At 48.9% G+C, this 16,093-nt stretch overlaps 24 non-coding genes and 2 pseudogenes across 24 annotated transcripts; 25 read left to right on the top strand and 1 right to left on the bottom strand.

The window, feature by feature from the left end:
• Positions 1 to 3,300: 3,300 nt before the first annotated feature.
• Positions 3,301 to 3,480, bottom strand: LOC139644322 (U2 spliceosomal RNA; annotated as a pseudogene).
• A 2,358-nt stretch (positions 3,481 to 5,838) lies between these two features.
• Positions 5,839 to 6,018, top strand: LOC139644317 (U2 spliceosomal RNA; annotated as a pseudogene).
• Positions 6,019 to 6,361: 343 nt separating this feature from the next.
• On the top strand, positions 6,362 to 6,477 carry LOC139644286 (U5 spliceosomal RNA). Its single transcript, XR_011695154.1, has one exon. It is a non-coding gene; the product is annotated as a U5 spliceosomal RNA (small nuclear RNA).
• Positions 6,478 to 6,644: 167 nt separating this feature from the next.
• Positions 6,645 to 6,835, top strand: LOC139644259 (U2 spliceosomal RNA). The gene has a single exon (XR_011695128.1). It is a non-coding gene; the product is annotated as a U2 spliceosomal RNA (small nuclear RNA).
• A 343-nt stretch (positions 6,836 to 7,178) lies between these two features.
• On the top strand, positions 7,179 to 7,294 carry LOC139644328 (U5 spliceosomal RNA). Its single transcript, XR_011695187.1, has one exon. It is a non-coding gene; the product is annotated as a U5 spliceosomal RNA (small nuclear RNA).
• Positions 7,295 to 7,461: 167 nt separating this feature from the next.
• LOC139644315 (U2 spliceosomal RNA) lies at positions 7,462 to 7,652 on the top strand. The gene has a single exon (XR_011695182.1). It is a non-coding gene; the product is annotated as a U2 spliceosomal RNA (small nuclear RNA).
• A 343-nt stretch (positions 7,653 to 7,995) lies between these two features.
• LOC139644287 (U5 spliceosomal RNA) lies at positions 7,996 to 8,111 on the top strand. The gene has a single exon (XR_011695155.1). It is a non-coding gene; the product is annotated as a U5 spliceosomal RNA (small nuclear RNA).
• A 167-nt stretch (positions 8,112 to 8,278) lies between these two features.
• Positions 8,279 to 8,469, top strand: LOC139644309 (U2 spliceosomal RNA). Its single transcript, XR_011695176.1, has one exon. It is a non-coding gene; the product is annotated as a U2 spliceosomal RNA (small nuclear RNA).
• Positions 8,470 to 8,812: 343 nt separating this feature from the next.
• LOC139644329 (U5 spliceosomal RNA) lies at positions 8,813 to 8,928 on the top strand. Its single transcript, XR_011695188.1, has one exon. It is a non-coding gene; the product is annotated as a U5 spliceosomal RNA (small nuclear RNA).
• A 167-nt stretch (positions 8,929 to 9,095) lies between these two features.
• On the top strand, positions 9,096 to 9,286 carry LOC139644311 (U2 spliceosomal RNA). The gene has a single exon (XR_011695178.1). It is a non-coding gene; the product is annotated as a U2 spliceosomal RNA (small nuclear RNA).
• A 343-nt stretch (positions 9,287 to 9,629) lies between these two features.
• Positions 9,630 to 9,745, top strand: LOC139644330 (U5 spliceosomal RNA). Its single transcript, XR_011695189.1, has one exon. It is a non-coding gene; the product is annotated as a U5 spliceosomal RNA (small nuclear RNA).
• Positions 9,746 to 9,912: 167 nt separating this feature from the next.
• LOC139644312 (U2 spliceosomal RNA) lies at positions 9,913 to 10,103 on the top strand. The gene has a single exon (XR_011695179.1). It is a non-coding gene; the product is annotated as a U2 spliceosomal RNA (small nuclear RNA).
• Positions 10,104 to 10,446: 343 nt separating this feature from the next.
• LOC139644331 (U5 spliceosomal RNA) lies at positions 10,447 to 10,562 on the top strand. The gene has a single exon (XR_011695190.1). It is a non-coding gene; the product is annotated as a U5 spliceosomal RNA (small nuclear RNA).
• Positions 10,563 to 10,729: 167 nt separating this feature from the next.
• LOC139644299 (U2 spliceosomal RNA) lies at positions 10,730 to 10,920 on the top strand. The gene has a single exon (XR_011695166.1). It is a non-coding gene; the product is annotated as a U2 spliceosomal RNA (small nuclear RNA).
• Positions 10,921 to 11,263: 343 nt separating this feature from the next.
• LOC139644333 (U5 spliceosomal RNA) lies at positions 11,264 to 11,379 on the top strand. The gene has a single exon (XR_011695192.1). It is a non-coding gene; the product is annotated as a U5 spliceosomal RNA (small nuclear RNA).
• A 167-nt stretch (positions 11,380 to 11,546) lies between these two features.
• LOC139644310 (U2 spliceosomal RNA) lies at positions 11,547 to 11,737 on the top strand. Its single transcript, XR_011695177.1, has one exon. It is a non-coding gene; the product is annotated as a U2 spliceosomal RNA (small nuclear RNA).
• Positions 11,738 to 12,080: 343 nt separating this feature from the next.
• LOC139644334 (U5 spliceosomal RNA) lies at positions 12,081 to 12,196 on the top strand. The gene has a single exon (XR_011695193.1). It is a non-coding gene; the product is annotated as a U5 spliceosomal RNA (small nuclear RNA).
• Positions 12,197 to 12,363: 167 nt separating this feature from the next.
• LOC139644321 (U2 spliceosomal RNA) lies at positions 12,364 to 12,554 on the top strand. Its single transcript, XR_011695186.1, has one exon. It is a non-coding gene; the product is annotated as a U2 spliceosomal RNA (small nuclear RNA).
• Positions 12,555 to 12,897: 343 nt separating this feature from the next.
• LOC139644335 (U5 spliceosomal RNA) lies at positions 12,898 to 13,013 on the top strand. Its single transcript, XR_011695194.1, has one exon. It is a non-coding gene; the product is annotated as a U5 spliceosomal RNA (small nuclear RNA).
• A 167-nt stretch (positions 13,014 to 13,180) lies between these two features.
• LOC139644332 (U2 spliceosomal RNA) lies at positions 13,181 to 13,371 on the top strand. The gene has a single exon (XR_011695191.1). It is a non-coding gene; the product is annotated as a U2 spliceosomal RNA (small nuclear RNA).
• A 343-nt stretch (positions 13,372 to 13,714) lies between these two features.
• On the top strand, positions 13,715 to 13,830 carry LOC139644336 (U5 spliceosomal RNA). Its single transcript, XR_011695195.1, has one exon. It is a non-coding gene; the product is annotated as a U5 spliceosomal RNA (small nuclear RNA).
• A 167-nt stretch (positions 13,831 to 13,997) lies between these two features.
• On the top strand, positions 13,998 to 14,188 carry LOC139644265 (U2 spliceosomal RNA). The gene has a single exon (XR_011695134.1). It is a non-coding gene; the product is annotated as a U2 spliceosomal RNA (small nuclear RNA).
• Positions 14,189 to 14,531: 343 nt separating this feature from the next.
• On the top strand, positions 14,532 to 14,647 carry LOC139644337 (U5 spliceosomal RNA). Its single transcript, XR_011695196.1, has one exon. It is a non-coding gene; the product is annotated as a U5 spliceosomal RNA (small nuclear RNA).
• Positions 14,648 to 14,814: 167 nt separating this feature from the next.
• On the top strand, positions 14,815 to 15,005 carry LOC139644277 (U2 spliceosomal RNA). The gene has a single exon (XR_011695145.1). It is a non-coding gene; the product is annotated as a U2 spliceosomal RNA (small nuclear RNA).
• Positions 15,006 to 15,348: 343 nt separating this feature from the next.
• LOC139644260 (U5 spliceosomal RNA) lies at positions 15,349 to 15,464 on the top strand. The gene has a single exon (XR_011695129.1). It is a non-coding gene; the product is annotated as a U5 spliceosomal RNA (small nuclear RNA).
• A 167-nt stretch (positions 15,465 to 15,631) lies between these two features.
• On the top strand, positions 15,632 to 15,822 carry LOC139644288 (U2 spliceosomal RNA). Its single transcript, XR_011695156.1, has one exon. It is a non-coding gene; the product is annotated as a U2 spliceosomal RNA (small nuclear RNA).
• The last annotated feature ends 271 nt before the right edge of the window (positions 15,823 to 16,093 follow it).

Below are 16,093 nucleotides of genomic sequence, written 5' to 3' on the forward strand. Positions count from 1 at the left end.
TACGTTCTGCTATACGGGCTGCGAGTATTTTGAGTGACAGGCAACCTATTACTCATCCAATAATGGATTTAATTAAGAAACTATCAGGATTAATTAAAGGACATGTCTCTTTGATTTATAACACATTGTTAGAACATATACAGACACCATTAGCAATAATAACAATATGGAATAAAGACTGCTCTGAATCATCTATAGACTGGGCCCGAGTTTGGAAGAATGCCTCGCGTTCTTCACAAAATCCAAATCATAAACTAACAAACCTGAACTTCATATATCAAACTTATTTGACACCAAAGCGGCGCTTTAGGATGAATAGAACTACTTCTCCAAACTGTACCCTATGTGATTTGAATCAAATGGGGACATTTTTACATATCATGTGGGAGTGTCCATCAGTTAGAAGTTTTTGGGCACAAATAACAAAACGTCTCTCTGAAACACTAGGTTTAGAGATCGACTGCTCCCCAGAATGTATGCTCTTGAATGATGATTCCGGGCAGAACTTTAACCATACTCAAAGACAGCTGTGGCTATCAGCATGCACTGTTGCTAAAAAAATGTTGGCGGTTAGGTGGCAACCACCGCACACTCTTTCTGTTCATCAGTGGAATCACTCTTTAATAGAGATTTTATCTATGGAGCTTTCTGTTGCTAGGATGAATGGGGCAGGCCAGGTTATGCTCAAGGCTAGGAAGGAGGCACTCAACGCAGCTATAATCACGATATAAATTTTTATTTTTATTTTTTGTTTCCTTATTTTTTTTTTTCTTTTTGCAACATACTGGTGTGGAATTTAGAGAAAGACCCATGGGGATGGGGTAGGTCAGGGTTAAGGAGTGCCCAAAGGTGTAGGTGTTTGCTTTCTGTTACTTTTCTGTATCTTGTACTGTCTTAGTTATAATTGCATGGCTTTAGTGCGACTAAAACGTTAAGTTATGAATTTGTTACGGGAAAAAAAAGAAAGTATATATTTTGTTTTTTGTTTTTTTGTTTTTCTTTTTAAATTTCCTGTTTTATGTACTTACCTGTCTATCAATGCCCTGGTATACCTATATGTTATGTTATTGACAGAGATCACTTGTTGATCTACACCTGCAAACCTTGTGGAAAGTAAAATGAAAAAAAAAAAAAATTGTTCACCAACAACTTAGTAACTTTTTAATGCTGAACAATTGCTTCGATAACTTTCAATCAGGATTTCGGCCCCATCACAGCACTGAGACTGCACTCATAAAGTTACTAAATGACATTCGCCTGAACAATGACTCAGGTAAAGTCTCTGTTTTAGTACTGTTGGATCTTAGTGCTGCCTTTGACACTGTGGACCATACAATTCTATTACAAAGATTAGAAAACTGGGTGGGACTCTCTGGAACTGTCCTTAAGTGGTTCAAGTCATATCTTCATGACAGAAAGTACTTTGTCTCCATTGGAAACTGTGTGTCCGAGCAGATGGCCATGACCTGCGGGGTTCCACAGGGTTCCATTTTGGGACCTCTCCTGTTCAATCTCTATATGCTTCCGTTAGGCCAAATCCTACAAAATAATAAAGTAGCCTACCATAATTATGCAGATGACACGCAAATCTACATATCACTTTCACCAGGTGACTATGGACCTGTTGAAACTCTGTGTCACTGCGTCGAACAAATCAATGACTGGATGCGGCAAAATTTTCTCCAACTAAACAGAGATAAGATCGAGATAATTGTCTTTGGAGCACAGAAAGAAAGACAGAATGTCTGCTCTCACCTTGACTCCCTGTCCCTCATAACTAAGAGTCAAGCCAGAAATCTTGGCGTTATCCTGGACTCAGATTTAAATTTCAATAGCCACATCAAATCGGTAACTTCGTCAGCTTACTACCATCTAAAAAATATTGCAAGAGTCAGAGGACTAATGTCCAAACAAGACCTAGAAAGGCTTACCCACGCCTTTATTTCCAGTAGATTGGATTACTGCAATGGTCTGTTCACAGGGCTTTCAAAAAAAGCTCTCCGGCAACTCCAACTTATTCAGAACGCCGCTGCCAGGGTCCTGACGAAAACTAAGAAATACGACCACATTACACCAGTTCTAAAATCCTTACACTGGCTACCAGTCACTCAGAGAATTGATTTCAAAATCTTGCTGCTTGTCTACAAATCACTCTGTGGCTCTGGGCCCAAATACATCTCTGACATGCTTGTGCCATATGAACCTTCTAGGAACCTTAGGACATCTGGGGCTGGCCTACTGGCTGTCCCAAGAGTTAGAACAAAACACGGTGAAGCAGCGTTTTGTTATCATGCAACACAGACCTGGAATAACCTCCCAGATTATATTAGACAGGCCCCGACTCTGACCGCTTTTAAGTCAAAGCTAAAAACTTTCTTATTTTACATTGCCTACTCTACCCTGTAATGGCTAAAAACGTATCTTTTCAGCTCAGCTTTTAAATAACCTTAATTTTAACTCTTTCTGTTCAGGATCCCAACAGAGCTGACACGGGCAAGTACGAATTTTCATTCGTCTTGTCCAGGTAATGCTTACTTGCGCATGAGTGAACACTATATGTGGGGGGGACAGAGCTTTACCCTGTATGATTCTCATCCATCTCTGGATGGTGAGGTTTTTGACCAAGAGGAGAATCTATGATTCTCATCTGCCTTAGGCAGTGAGATCTGACGTAAATATCAGATCAAGAGTAGAATCAGGAAGGACAGGGGAAAAGAAAATTACAGAAAAACATATGGGTTCACTCACAATGTGCATCTAAAAGTGGAAGTATTTGTTGTATTTGTTGTGTTCTTTCATCTTTCTATCTCATTTGATTTGAACTGCACTAGTTTACTTTTAAGTCTTTTATCTTTTGTATCTCTTGTCTGTATTTTTGCACTTTTTACCATTACTGTATTTTTATCACCCTGTAAAGCACTTTGAATTGCCCCAGTGTATGAAATGTGCTATACAAATAAAGCTGCCTTGCCTTGCCTTATGAAAAGAAACCAGAGTAAGTACAGCCTCTCTCCACAAGAGCAGCCAAAGACCCTAGTCGTCTCGGTCAACAGCTTCACGGTGCTCCCCCCTGTTTGGCTAGCTGCATAGCAAAGTACAGGCCACACCTTTGCTGTCACTCCACCCCGCCTTCTCGGGAGCTTAACCCAATCCGATGACCCGGAAATTCACCTCCGACAAAACGCAGCGCAGAAATGCCGTCCACTTTGTTCTTGGTCTTTCGGCCAGATATCAGATATTAGGTAGGACTTGCAGACCGGCTTTCCATGTTTTGAGATTTTGCTTTTCCACAGAGCGAGAGAAGGGTGCACCGTTCCCAGCGGCACTGCAATACCGGGTCGATGCGTGGAGCGAATGGAGCAAGCCCCTTTTTCGACTCCTGGTCCTAAAAATCCCTTTAATATGTTGTCCCCTTATAGAGGACGTATCAGATATTAAACTGATAAGAACAGATTTTTTTTTTTTTTTTTTTAAATTTATTGACACTTATTCCAGAAAGACATACACAGTTTATAATCATACAATCATTTACACACATCTTTTCAAAATACAAACAAACAAATAAATATGAGTACTCTGTAAAACCATGTTCTTTTGTTTAAAACAATAAAAACAATAAAAACAATTGTTTTAAGATGGATTACAGATAAGATAACATTGTTGTATTAGAAGTAGAGGAAAAAAGAATAATTGTCTCTGTGTATGTCAGTGTCAGTGTTTGTGTTCTTATTCGTTGTGCAGGGGCGGGATGAATCCCTAACAAGGATCAACTCATCCCGCTCTCCCGAACAGCTTTGGGTCTCTCGGAACCTGTTTCTGGTGCTCAGAGGGGACCCTCTCCCTTCTGCTCCTTCCCACCTACCACACCCAGAGAGCCAGGCCGCCGCTGCCTTGACCCTTTATGTGTGTGGCTCCGGCTCCCACGTCCGAATGGGCACAGAGGCGATTCTTCTTTGTGACTGCGTCCTAGGCCTGCCGCCTGCAGCGACGGCTGCTTGCACCGCCGCTGTGGCCATCTGGATCGCAGCCACTTGGGGGATCTGTGTGTGCTTCCTTACCAGCAGGTTTCTGGAGGTCCATATGGCGTCTTTGATGGCGGCCAGGGTGAGCCACTGTTTGGCAAAGTCTGCTGGTAATATTTGTTCCTGGCCCACCCCGTACAGCACTAGCTGTGCTGTCAGGACCTCCCCTGCTGGTAAGCACGGGAATTTTAGGGAGCCGGCCGTTGCCCACTGGTCTACAGCAGCGCTGCACTCCCAGAGCAGGTGCCTCACCGACTCAGGTGCGCCACACCCCGGTCGGGGGCAAGTTGAGAGCGTTGACATGCCCCGGGAGTGCATTACGGACCTGACTGGGAGGAACTCATGAGCCACCATCGACGACAGGTCCCGGAGTCTGTTCGAGAGGGCGGGATGGTTTACGTTGCGCCAAACTGTTGAGGGCTCGCCTATTGTGATCCCGCGCACTGGATACATTGATTCCCGCTCCTGCACAACAGAGAGAAGAGAGCGATGGTGGGTTAAAATAGACAGCTCCTCTCGCTTCTCGGCCTTTTGGCTAAGACTGCGATCACCTCCTGCTGGTGGTACAAATTCTTGCCTGTTGTGGCATTGATTGTTACCCACACTTGGGAGGATAATATATTTATTCCTAAAGTGAAAAGTATTAAAATTTTTGTGGTTGTATTTCTTTCACGAACAGGAATTCATCGGTTCAGAGTCTTTGCTTGCCTGTACTCTGTCAGATTTTCACCAAGACCAAACCACCCGAGAAAAGGTAAGTGTTTTGTATTTCACCTTTTAGGAGTGATTTCACTGTTTTATTTCCCTTTTTAGACCTATTTTTAGTTCTTTGGTAGTTTTTGTACATGGTGGTTTAGGTTTCTTAATTGTTCTTAACTTGTGGTGTCCCCACCATGTCGGCTGGCCAGGCCGGCATGCGGAGGCACCACAGCGTGCGTTCTAAATTGAAAGAAAAAGATGGCAGGATCCTGGAGATGTGCAGAATGGACTTCTCCAGGAAGCTTATACAAAAGGCATTAGGTTTCACGGCAAAGGACTTGAACTGTCTTCCCTTCAACAAAGGGTTCGATGTAAGTTTCGGATCTGCTGCCTTCAATGTTGAGAAACTGACAAACTGACAATGCCTCAAAAGTGGTTATTGTCAGAATGTTCAATGAGACAGTGAATGCAGATGACATTTGTTTGTGGCTGGGAAAATATTGCACTGTTATGGGCCAGGCTACCAAAGTGAGAGATGAGGATGGCATTTGGACTTGCGCCTGGAGGGTCCCCATCCAACAATGGCAGGACCCCCAGGGCTACCAGGGCCTGAAACATCTGCCATCAATGATAGTTCTGGGAGACAGAGGCTACATTCACTACCAGTGTGGTGAGCATGGGCACCTGGTAGAAGCGTGCCAAAAAATTGTTTGTGGGAAGTGTAGAGAAATTGGGCATGTTTTTGAGCAGTGTCCAAATGTCAGAAAGTGTAATCTTTGTGGAGAGTCAAATCACATCTTCATAGATTGCCCAAACTCCTTTGCCAACAAGCTAAAGGCTAACAAGTAGGCTGAGAATGAGGAACAAGATGGTGGACAAAGGGAGGCAGTTGGAGAGCAAATTGAAGAGGCTGGGCTAGAAGATTCAAATCTCCCGCCAAATCCTGAGGTTGGAGGAGAGGGATCAGGTGAGAGGGGGAGGGGCCTATTATTGCCCCACAAATGGAGAGTACTGAGGGAGAGGAGGCAATACAGGCAAAGAGCAGAGCTGAAAATGATGGCCCCCCCCCCAACGCCCAGCAAATCAAGAGGCCTGCCTCAGAGTTGTGTATGTTTTTCTGGTTTCTCTTTTTCAAAAGAAAAAATCTGTTCTTATCAGTTTAATATCTGATACGTCCTCTATAAGGGGACAACATATTAAACGGATTTTTAGGAGCAGGAGTCGAAAAAGGGGCTTGCTCCGTTCGCTCCACGCATCGACCCGGTATTGCAGTGCCGCTGGGAACGGTGCACCCTTCTCTCCCTCTGTGGAAAAGCAAAATCTGAAAACGTGGACAGCCGGTCTGCAAGTCCTACCTAATATCTAATATCTGATATCTGACCGGAAGACCAAGAACAAAGTGGACGGCATTTCTGTGCGCCTGGAAACTGGTCAAAGCAGTCTGTGCTGCGTTTTGTCGGAGGTGAATTTCCGGGTCATCGGATTGGATTAGGCTCAGGCTCCCGAGAAGGCGGGGTGGAGTGCCAGCAAAGGTGTGGCCTGTACTTTGCCATGCAGCTAGCCCAACAGGGGGGAGCACCGTGAAGCTGTTGACCGAGACGACTAGGGTCTTTGGCCGCTCTTGCGGAGAGAGGCTGTACTTACTCTGGTTTTTCTTCATAACGTACAAGTCTTTCGCCTTTTACTAAAGACTTCCGTGGAGAGTAACACCAAAGAGTTAAACGTATTTTTGGCGGGCTTAGCGCTTTGGCTGAGCCCTGTACAGTTGTGCAAGGAAACAGAAAACTAGGTCAGCAGATACGCCAGAGACTCCGTGGGCGGAGGTGCTAAGCACCAGCAATTGTTATGGTAAAAGACTGCGACACCCCGACGAGGACGGACCGGACCGGAGGGGCGGCCTTGTGCTGCCAACGGCAGGGGGTTATCGCTTCTCGGCCTTTTGGCTAAGATCAAGTGTAGTATCTGTTCTTATCAGTTTAATATCTGATACGTCCTCTATAAGGGGACAACATATTAAACGGATTTTTAGGAGCAGGAGTCGAAAAAGGGGCTTGCTCCGTTCGCTCCACGCATCGACCCGGTATTGCAGTGCCGCTGGGAACGGTGCACCCTTCTCTCGCTCTGTGGAAAAGCAAAATCTGAAAACGTGGACAGCCGGTCTGCAAGTCCTACCTAATATCTAATATCTGATATCTGACCGGAAGACCAAGAACAAAGTGGACGGCATTTCTGTGCGCCTGGAAACTGGTCAAAGCAGTCTGTGCTGCGTTTTGTCGGAGATGAATTTCCGGGTCATCGGATTGGATTAGGCTCAGGCTCCCGAGAAGGCGGGGTGGAGTGCCAGCAAAGGTGTGGCCTGTACTTTGCCATGCAGCTAGCCCAACAGGGGGGAGCACCGTGAAGCTGTTGACCGAGACGACTAGGGTCTTTGGCCGCTCTTGCGGAGAGAGGCTGTACTTACTCTGGTTTCTCTTCATAACGTACAAGTCTTTCGCCTTTTACTAAAGACTTCCGTGGAGAGTAACACCAAAGAGTTAAACGTATTTTTGGCGGGCTTAGCGCTTTGGCTGAGCCCTGTACAGTTGTGCAAGGAAACAGAAAACTAGGTCAGCAGATACGCCAGAGACTCCGTGGGCGGAGGTGCTAAGCACCAGCAATTGTTATGGTAAAAGACTGCGACACCCCGACGAGGACGGACCGGACCGGAGGGGCGGCCTTGTGCTGCCAACGGCAGGGGGTTATCGCTTCTCGGCCTTTTGGCTAAGATCAAGTGTAGTATCTGTTCTTATCAGTTTAATATCTGATACGTCCTCTTTAAGGGGACAACATATTAAACGGATTTTTAGGAGCAGGAGTCGAAAAAGGGGCTTGCTCCGTTCGCTCCGCGCATCGACCCGGTATTGCAGTGCCGCTGGGAACGGTGCACCCTTCTCTCGCTCTGTGGAAAAGCAAAATCTGAAAACGTGGACAGCCGGTCTGCAAGTCCTACCTAATATCTAATATCTGATATCTGACCGGAAGACCAAGAACAAAGTGGACGGCATTTCTGTGCGCCTGGAAACTGGTCAAAGCAGTCTGTGCTGCGTTTTGTCGGAGGTGAATTTCCGGGTCATCGGATTGGATTAGGCTCAGGCTCCCGAGAAGGCGGGGTGGAGTGCCAGCAAAGGTGTGGCCTGTACTTTGCCATGCAGCTAGCCCAACAGGGGGGAGCACCGTGAAGCTGTTGACCGAGACGACTAGGGTCTTTGGCCGCTCTTGCGGAGAGAGGCTGTACTTACTCTGGTTTTTCTTCATAACGTACAAGTCTTTCGCCTTTTACTAAAGACTTCCGTGGAGAGTAACACCAAAGAGTTAAACGTATTTTTGGCGGGCTTAGCGCTTTGGCTGAGCCCTGTACAGTTGTGCAAGGAAACAGAAAACTAGGTCAGCAGATACGCCAGAGACTCCGTGGGCGGAGGTGCTAAGCACCAGCAATTGTTATGGTAAAAGACTGCGACACCCCGACGAGGACGGACCGGACCGGAGGGGCGGCCTTGTGCTGCCAACGGCAGGGGGTTATCGCTTCTCGGCCTTTTGGCTAAGATCAAGTGTAGTATCTGTTCTTATCAGTTTAATATCTGATACGTCCTCTATAAGGGGACAACATATTAAACGGATTTTTAGGAGCAGGAGTCGAAAAAGGGGCTTGCTCCGTTCGCTCCGCGCATCGACCCGGTATTGCAGTGCCGCTGGGAACGGTGCACCCTTCTCTCGCTCTGTGGAAAAGCAAAATCTGAAAACGTGGACAGCCGGTCTGCAAGTCCTACCTAATATCTAATATCTGATATCTGACCGGAAGACCAAGAACAAAGTGGACGGCATTTCTGTGCGCCTGGAAACTGGTCAAAGCAGTCTGTGCTGCGTTTTGTCGGAGGTGAATTTCCGGGTCATCGGATTGGATTAGGCTCAGGCTCCCGAGAAGGCGGGGTGGAGTGCCAGCAAAGGTGTGGCCTGTACTTTGCCATGCAGCTAGCCCAACAGGGGGGAGCACCGTGAAGCTGTTGACCGAGACGACTAGGGTCTTTGGCCGCTCTTGCGGAGAGAGGCTGTACTTACTCTGGTTTCTCTTCATAACGTACAAGTCTTTCGCCTTTTACTAAAGACTTCCGTGGAGAGTAACACCAAAGAGTTAAACGTATTTTTGGCGGGCTTAGCGCTTTGGCTGAGCCCTGTACAGTTGTGCAAGGAAACAGAAAACTAGGTCAGCAGATACGCCAGAGACTCCGTGGGCGGAGGTGCTAAGCACCAGCAATTGTTATGGTAAAAGACTGCGACACCCCGACGAGGACGGACCGGACCGGAGGGGCGGCCTTGTGCTGCCAACAGCAGGGGTTTATCGCTTCTCGGCCTTTTGGCTAAGATCAAGTGTAGTATCTGTTCTTATCAGTTTAATATCTGATACGTCCTCTATAAGGGGACAACATATTAAACGGATTTTTAGGAGCAGGAGTCGAAAAAGGGGCTTGCTCCGTTCGCTCCGCGCATCGACCCGGTATTGCAGTGCCGCTGGGAACGGTGCACCCTTCTCTCGCTCTGTGGAAAAGCAAAATCTGAAAACGTGGACAGCCGGTCTGCAAGTCCTACCTAATATCTAATATCTGATATCTGACCGGAAGACCAAGAACAAAGTGGACGGCATTTCTGTGCGCCTGGAAACTGGTCAAAGCAGTCTGTGCTGCGTTTTGTCGGAGGTGAATTTCCGGGTCATCGGATTGGATTAGGCTCAGGCTCCCGAGAAGGCGGGGTGGAGTGCCAGCAAAGGTGTGGCCTGTACTTTGCCATGCAGCTAGCCCAACAGGGGGGAGCACCGTGAAGCTGTTGACCGAGACGACTAGGGTCTTTGGCCGCTCTTGCGGAGAGAGGCTGTACTTACTCTGGTTTCTCTTCATAACGTACAAGTCTTTCGCCTTTTACTAAAGACTTCCGTGGAGAGTAACACCAAAGAGTTAAACGTATTTTTGGCGGGCTTAGCGCTTTGGCTGAGCCCTGTACAGTTGTGCAAGGAAACAGAAAACTAGGTCAGCAGATACGCCAGGGACTCCGAGGGCGGAGGTGCTAAGCACCAGCAATTGTTATGGTAAAAGACTGCGACACCCCGACGAGGACGGACCGGACCGGAGGGGCGGCCTTGTGCTGCCAACGGCAGGGGGTTATCGCTTCTCGGCCTTTTGGCTAAGATCAAGTGTAGTATCTGTTCTTATCAGTTTAATATCTGATACGTCCTCTATAAGGGGACAACATATTAAACGGATTTTTAGGAGCAGGAGTCGAAAAAGGGGCTTGCTCCGTTCGCTCCGCGCATCGACCCGGTATTGCAGTGCCGCTGGGAACGGTGCACCCTTCTCTCGCTCTGTGGAAAAGCAAAATCTGAAAACGTGGACAGCCGGTCTGCAAGTCCTACCTAATATCTAATATCTGATATCTGACCGGAAGACCAAGAACAAAGTGGACGGCATTTCTGTGCGCCTGGAAACTGGTCAAAGCAGTCTGTGCTGCGTTTTGTCGGAGGTGAATTTCCGGGTCATCGGATTGGATTAGGCTCAGGCTCCCGAGAAGGCGGGGTGGAGTGCCAGCAAAGGTGTGGCCTGTACTTTGCCATGCAGCTAGCCCAACAGGGGGGAGCACCGTGAAGCTGTTGACCGAGACGACTAGGGTCTTTGGCCGCTCTTGCGGAGAGAGGCTGTACTTACTCTGGTTTCTCTTCATAACGTACAAGTCTTTCGCCTTTTACTAAAGACTTCCGTGGAGAGTAACACCAAAGAGTTAAACGTATTTTTGGCGGGCTTAGCGCTTTGGCTGAGCCCTGTACAGTTGTGCAAGGAAACAGAAAACTAGGTCAGCAGATACGCCAGAGACTCCGTGGGCGGAGGTGCTAAGCACCAGCAATTGTTATGGTAAAAGACTGCGACACCCCGACGAGGACGGACCGGACCGGAGGGGCGGCCTTGTGCTGCCAACGGCAGGGGGTTATCGCTTCTCGGCCTTTTGGCTAAGATCAAGTGTAGTATCTGTTCTTATCAGTTTAATATCTGATACGTCCTCTATAAGGGGACAACATATTAAACGGATTTTTAGGAGCAGGAGTCGAAAAAGGGGCTTGCTCCGTTCGCTCCACGCATCGACCCGGTATTGCAGTGCCGCTGGGAACGGTGCACCCTTCTCTCGCTCTGTGGAAAAGCAAAATCTGAAAACGTGGACAGCCGGTCTGCAAGTCCTACCTAATATCTAATATCTGATATCTGACCGGAAGACCAAGAACAAAGTGGACGGCATTTCTGTGCGCCTGGAAACTGGTCAAAGCAGTCTGTGCTGCGTTTTGTCGGAGGTGAATTTCCGGGTCATCGGATTGGATTAGGCTCAGGCTCCCGAGAAGGCGGGGTGGAGTGCCAGCAAAGGTGTGGCCTGTACTTTGCCATGCAGCTAGCCCAACAGGGGGGAGCACCGTGAAGCTGTTGACCGAGACGACTAGGGTCTTTGGCCGCTCTTGCGGAGAGAGGCTGTACTTACTCTGGTTTCTCTTCATAACGTACAAGTCTTTCGCCTTTTACTAAAGACTTCCGTGGAGAGTAACACCAAAGAGTTAAACGTATTTTTGGCGGGCTTAGCGCTTTGGCTGAGCCCTGGACAGTTGTGCAAGGAAACAGAAAACTAGGTCAGCAGATACGCCAGAGACTCCGTGGGCGGAGGTGCTAAGCACCAGCAATTGTTATGGTAAAAGACTGCGACACCCCGACGAGGACGGACCGGACCGGAGGGGCGGCCTTGTGCTGCCAACGGCAGGGGGTTATCGCTTCTCGGCCTTTTGGCTAAGATCAAGTGTAGTATCTGTTCTTATCAGTTTAATATCTGATACGTCCTCTATAAGGGGACAACATATTAAACGGATTTTTAGGAGCAGGAGTCGAAAAAGGGGCTTGCTCCGTTCGCTCCACGCATCGACCCGGTATTGCAGTGCCGCTGGGAACGGTGCACCCTTCTCTCGCTCTGTGGAAAAGCAAAATCTGAAAACGTGGACAGCCGGTCTGCAAGTCCTACCTAATATCTAATATCTGATATCTGACCGGAAGACCAAGAACAAAGTGGACGGCATTTCTGTGCGCCTGGAAACTGGTCAAAGCAGTCTGTGCTGCGTTTTGTCGGAGGTGAATTTCCGGGTCATCGGATTGGATTAGGCTCAGGCTCCCGAGAAGGCGGGGTGGAGTGCCAGCAAAGGTGTGGCCTGTACTTTGCCATGCAGCTAGCCCAACAGGGGGGAGCACCGTGAAGCTGTTGACCGAGACGACTAGGGTCTTTGGCCGCTCTTGCGGAGAGAGGCTGTACTTACTCTGGTTTCTCTTCATAACGTACAAGTCTTTCGCCTTTTACTAAAGACTTCCGTGGAGAGTAACACCAAAGAGTTAAACGTATTTTTGGCGGGCTTAGCGCTTTGGCTGAGCCCTGGACAGTTGTGCAAGGAAACAGAAAACTAGGTCAGCAGATACGCCAGAGACTCCGTGGGCGGAGGTGCTAAGCACCAGCAATTGTTATGGTAAAAGACTGCGACACCCCGACGAGGACGGACCGGACCGGAGGGGCGGCCTTGTGCTGCCAACGGCAGGGGGTTATCGCTTCTCGGCCTTTTGGCTAAGATCAAGTGTAGTATCTGTTCTTATCAGTTTAATATCTGATACGTCCTCTATAAGGGGACAACATATTAAACGGATTTTTAGGAGCAGGAGTCGAAAAAGGGGCTTGCTCCGTTCGCTCCACGCATCGACCCGGTATTGCAGTGCCGCTGGGAACGGTGCACCCTTCTCTCGCTCTGTGGAAAAGCAAAATCTGAAAACGTGGACAGCCGGTCTGCAAGTCCTACCTAATATCTAATATCTGATATCTGACCGGAAGACCAAGAACAAAGTGGACGGCATTTCTGTGCGCCTGGAAACTGGTCAAAGCAGTCTGTGCTGCGTTTTGTCGGAGGTGAATTTCCGGGTCATCGGATTGGATTAGGCTCAGGCTCCCGAGAAGGCGGGGTGGAGTGCCAGCAAAGGTGTGGCCTGTACTTTGCCATGCAGCTAGCCCAACAGGGGGGAGCACCGTGAAGCTGTTGACCGAGACGACTAGGGTCTTTGGCCGCTCTTGCGGAGAGAGGCTGTACTTACTCTGGTTTCTCTTCATAACGTACAAGTCTTTCGCCTTTTACTAAAGACTTCCGTGGAGAGTAACACCAAAGAGTTAAACGTATTTTTGGCGGGCTTAGCGCTTTGGCTGAGCCCTGGACAGTTGTGCAAGGAAACAGAAAACTAGGTCAGCAGATACGCCAGAGACTCCGTGGGCGGAGGTGCTAAGCACCAGCAATTGTTATGGTAAAAGACTGCGACACCCCGACGAGGATGGACCGGACCGGAGGGGCGGCCTTGTGCTGCCAACGGCAGGGGGTTATCGCTTCTCGGCCTTTTGGCTAAGATCAAGTGTAGTATCTGTTCTTATCAGTTTAATATCTGATACGTCCTCTATAAGGGGACAACATATTAAACGGATTTTTAGGAGCAGGAGTCGAAAAAGGGGCTTGCTCCGTTCGCTCCACGCATCGACCCGGTATTGCAGTGCCGCTGGGAACGGTGCACCCTTCTCTCGCTCTGTGGAAAAGCAAAATCTGAAAACGTGGACAGCCGGTCTGCAAGTCCTACCTAATATCTAATATCTGATATCTGACCGGAAGACCAAGAACAAAGTGGACGGCATTTCTGTGCGCCTGGAAACTGGTCAAAGCAGTCTGTGCTGCGTTTTGTCGGAGGTGAATTTCCGGGTCATCGGATTGGATTAGGCTCAGGCTCCCGAGAAGGCGGGGTGGAGTGCCAGCAAAGGTGTGGCCTGTACTTTGCCATGCAGCTAGCCCAACAGGGGGGAGCACCGTGAAGCTGTTGACCGAGACGACTAGGGTCTTTGGCCGCTCTTGCGGAGAGAGGCTGTACTTACTCTGGTTTCTCTTCATAACGTACAAGTCTTTCGCCTTTTACTAAAGACTTCCGTGGAGAGTAACACCAAAGAGTTAAACGTATTTTTGGCGGGCTTAGCGCTTTGGCTGAGCCCTGGACAGTTGTGCAAGGAAACAGAAAACTAGGTCAGCAGATACGCCAGAGACTCCGTGGGCGGAGGTGCTAAGCACCAGCAATTGTTATGGTAAAAGACTGCGACACCCCGACGAGGACGGACCGGACCGGAGGGGCGGCCTTGTGCTGCCAACGGCAGGGGGTTATCGCTTCTCGGCCTTTTGGCTAAGATCAAGTGTAGTATCTGTTCTTATCAGTTTAATATCTGATACGTCCTCTATAAGGGGACAACATATTAAACGGATTTTTAGGAGCAGGAGTCGAAAAAGGGGCTTGCTCCGTTCGCTCCACGCATCGACCCGGTATTGCAGTGCCGCTGGGAACGGTGCACCCTTCTCTCGCTCTGTGGAAAAGCAAAATCTGAAAACGTGGACAGCCGGTCTGCAAGTCCTACCTAATATCTAATATCTGATATCTGACCGGAAGACCAAGAACAAAGTGGACGGCATTTCTGTGCGCCTGGAAACTGGTCAAAGCAGTCTGTGCTGCGTTTTGTCGGAGGTGAATTTCCGGGTCATCGGATTGGATTAGGCTCAGGCTCCCGAGAAGGCGGGGTGGAGTGCCAGCAAAGGTGTGGCCTGTACTTTGCCATGCAGCTAGCCCAACAGGGGGGAGCACCGTGAAGCTGTTGACCGAGACGACTAGGGTCTTTGGCCGCTCTTGCGGAGAGAGGCTGTACTTACTCTGGTTTCTCTTCATAACGTACAAGTCTTTCGCCTTTTACTAAAGACTTCCGTGGAGAGTAACACCAAAGAGTTAAACGTATTTTTGGCGGGCTTAGCGCTTTGGCTGAGCCCTGGACAGTTGTGCAAGGAAACAGAAAACTAGGTCAGCAGATACGCCAGAGACTCCGTGGGCGGAGGTGCTAAGCACCAGCAATTGTTATGGTAAAAGACTGCGACACCCCGACGAGGACGGACCGGACCGGAGGGGCGGCCTTGTGCTGCCAACGGCAGGGGGTTATCGCTTCTCGGCCTTTTGGCTAAGATCAAGTGTAGTATCTGTTCTTATCAGTTTAATATCTGATACGTCCTCTATAAGGGGACAACATATTAAACGGATTTTTAGGAGCAGGAGTCGAAAAAGGGGCTTGCTCCGTTCGCTCCACGCATCGACCCGGTATTGCAGTGCCGCTGGGAACGGTGCACCCTTCTCTCGCTCTGTGGAAAAGCAAAATCTGAAAACGTGGACAGCCGGTCTGCAAGTCCTACCTAATATCTAATATCTGATATCTGACCGGAAGACCAAGAACAAAGTGGACGGCATTTCTGTGCGCCTGGAAACTGGTCAAAGCAGTCTGTGCTGCGTTTTGTCGGAGGTGAATTTCCGGGTCATCGGATTGGATTAGGCTCAGGCTCCCGAGAAGGCGGGGTGGAGTGCCAGCAAAGGTGTGGCCTGTACTTTGCCATGCAGCTAGCCCAACAGGGGGGAGCACCGTGAAGCTGTTGACCGAGACGACTAGGGTCTTTGGCCGCTCTTGCGGAGAGAGGCTGTACTTACTCTGGTTTCTCTTCATAACGTACAAGTCTTTCGCCTTTTACTAAAGACTTCCGTGGAGAGTAACACCAAAGAGTTAAACGTATTTTTGGCGGGCTTAGCGCTTTGGCTGAGCCCTGGACAGTTGTGCAAGGAAACAGAAAACTAGGTCAGCAGATACGCCAGAGACTCCGTGGGCGGAGGTGCTAAGCACCAGCAATTGTTATGGTAAAAGACTGCGACACCCCGACGAGGACGGACCGGACCGGAGGGGCGGCCTTGTGCTGCCAACGGCAGGGGGTTATCGCTTCTCGGCCTTTTGGCTAAGATCAAGTGTAGTATCTGTTCTTATCAGTTTAATATCTGATACGTCCTCTATAAGGGGACAACATATTAAACGGATTTTTAGGAGCAGGAGTCGAAAAAGGGGCTTGCTCCGTTCGCTCCACGCATCGACCCGGTATTGCAGTGCCGCTGGGAACGGTGCACCCTTCTCTCGCTCTGTGGAAAAGCAAAATCTGAAAACGTGGACAGCCGGTCTGCAAGTCCTACCTAATATCTAATATCTGATATCTGACCGGAAGACCAAGAACAAAGTGGACGGCATTTCTGTGCGCCTGGAAACTGGTCAAAGCAGTCTGTGCTGCGTTTTGTCGGAGGTGAATTTCCGGGTCATCGGATTGGATTAGGCTCAGGCTCCCGAGAAGGCGGGGTGGAGTGCCAGCAAAGGTGTGGCCTGTACTTTGCCATGCAGCTAGCCCAACA

Source organism: Centroberyx affinis, unplaced genomic scaffold, assembly GCF_046629955.1.
Source record: "Centroberyx affinis isolate AG114_WGS23_722 - 3 ecotype Tasmania unplaced genomic scaffold, CSIRO-AGI_Caff_v1 ptg000721l_1, whole genome shotgun sequence".
Classification (NCBI taxonomy): domain Eukaryota; kingdom Metazoa; phylum Chordata; class Actinopteri; order Beryciformes; family Berycidae; genus Centroberyx; species Centroberyx affinis.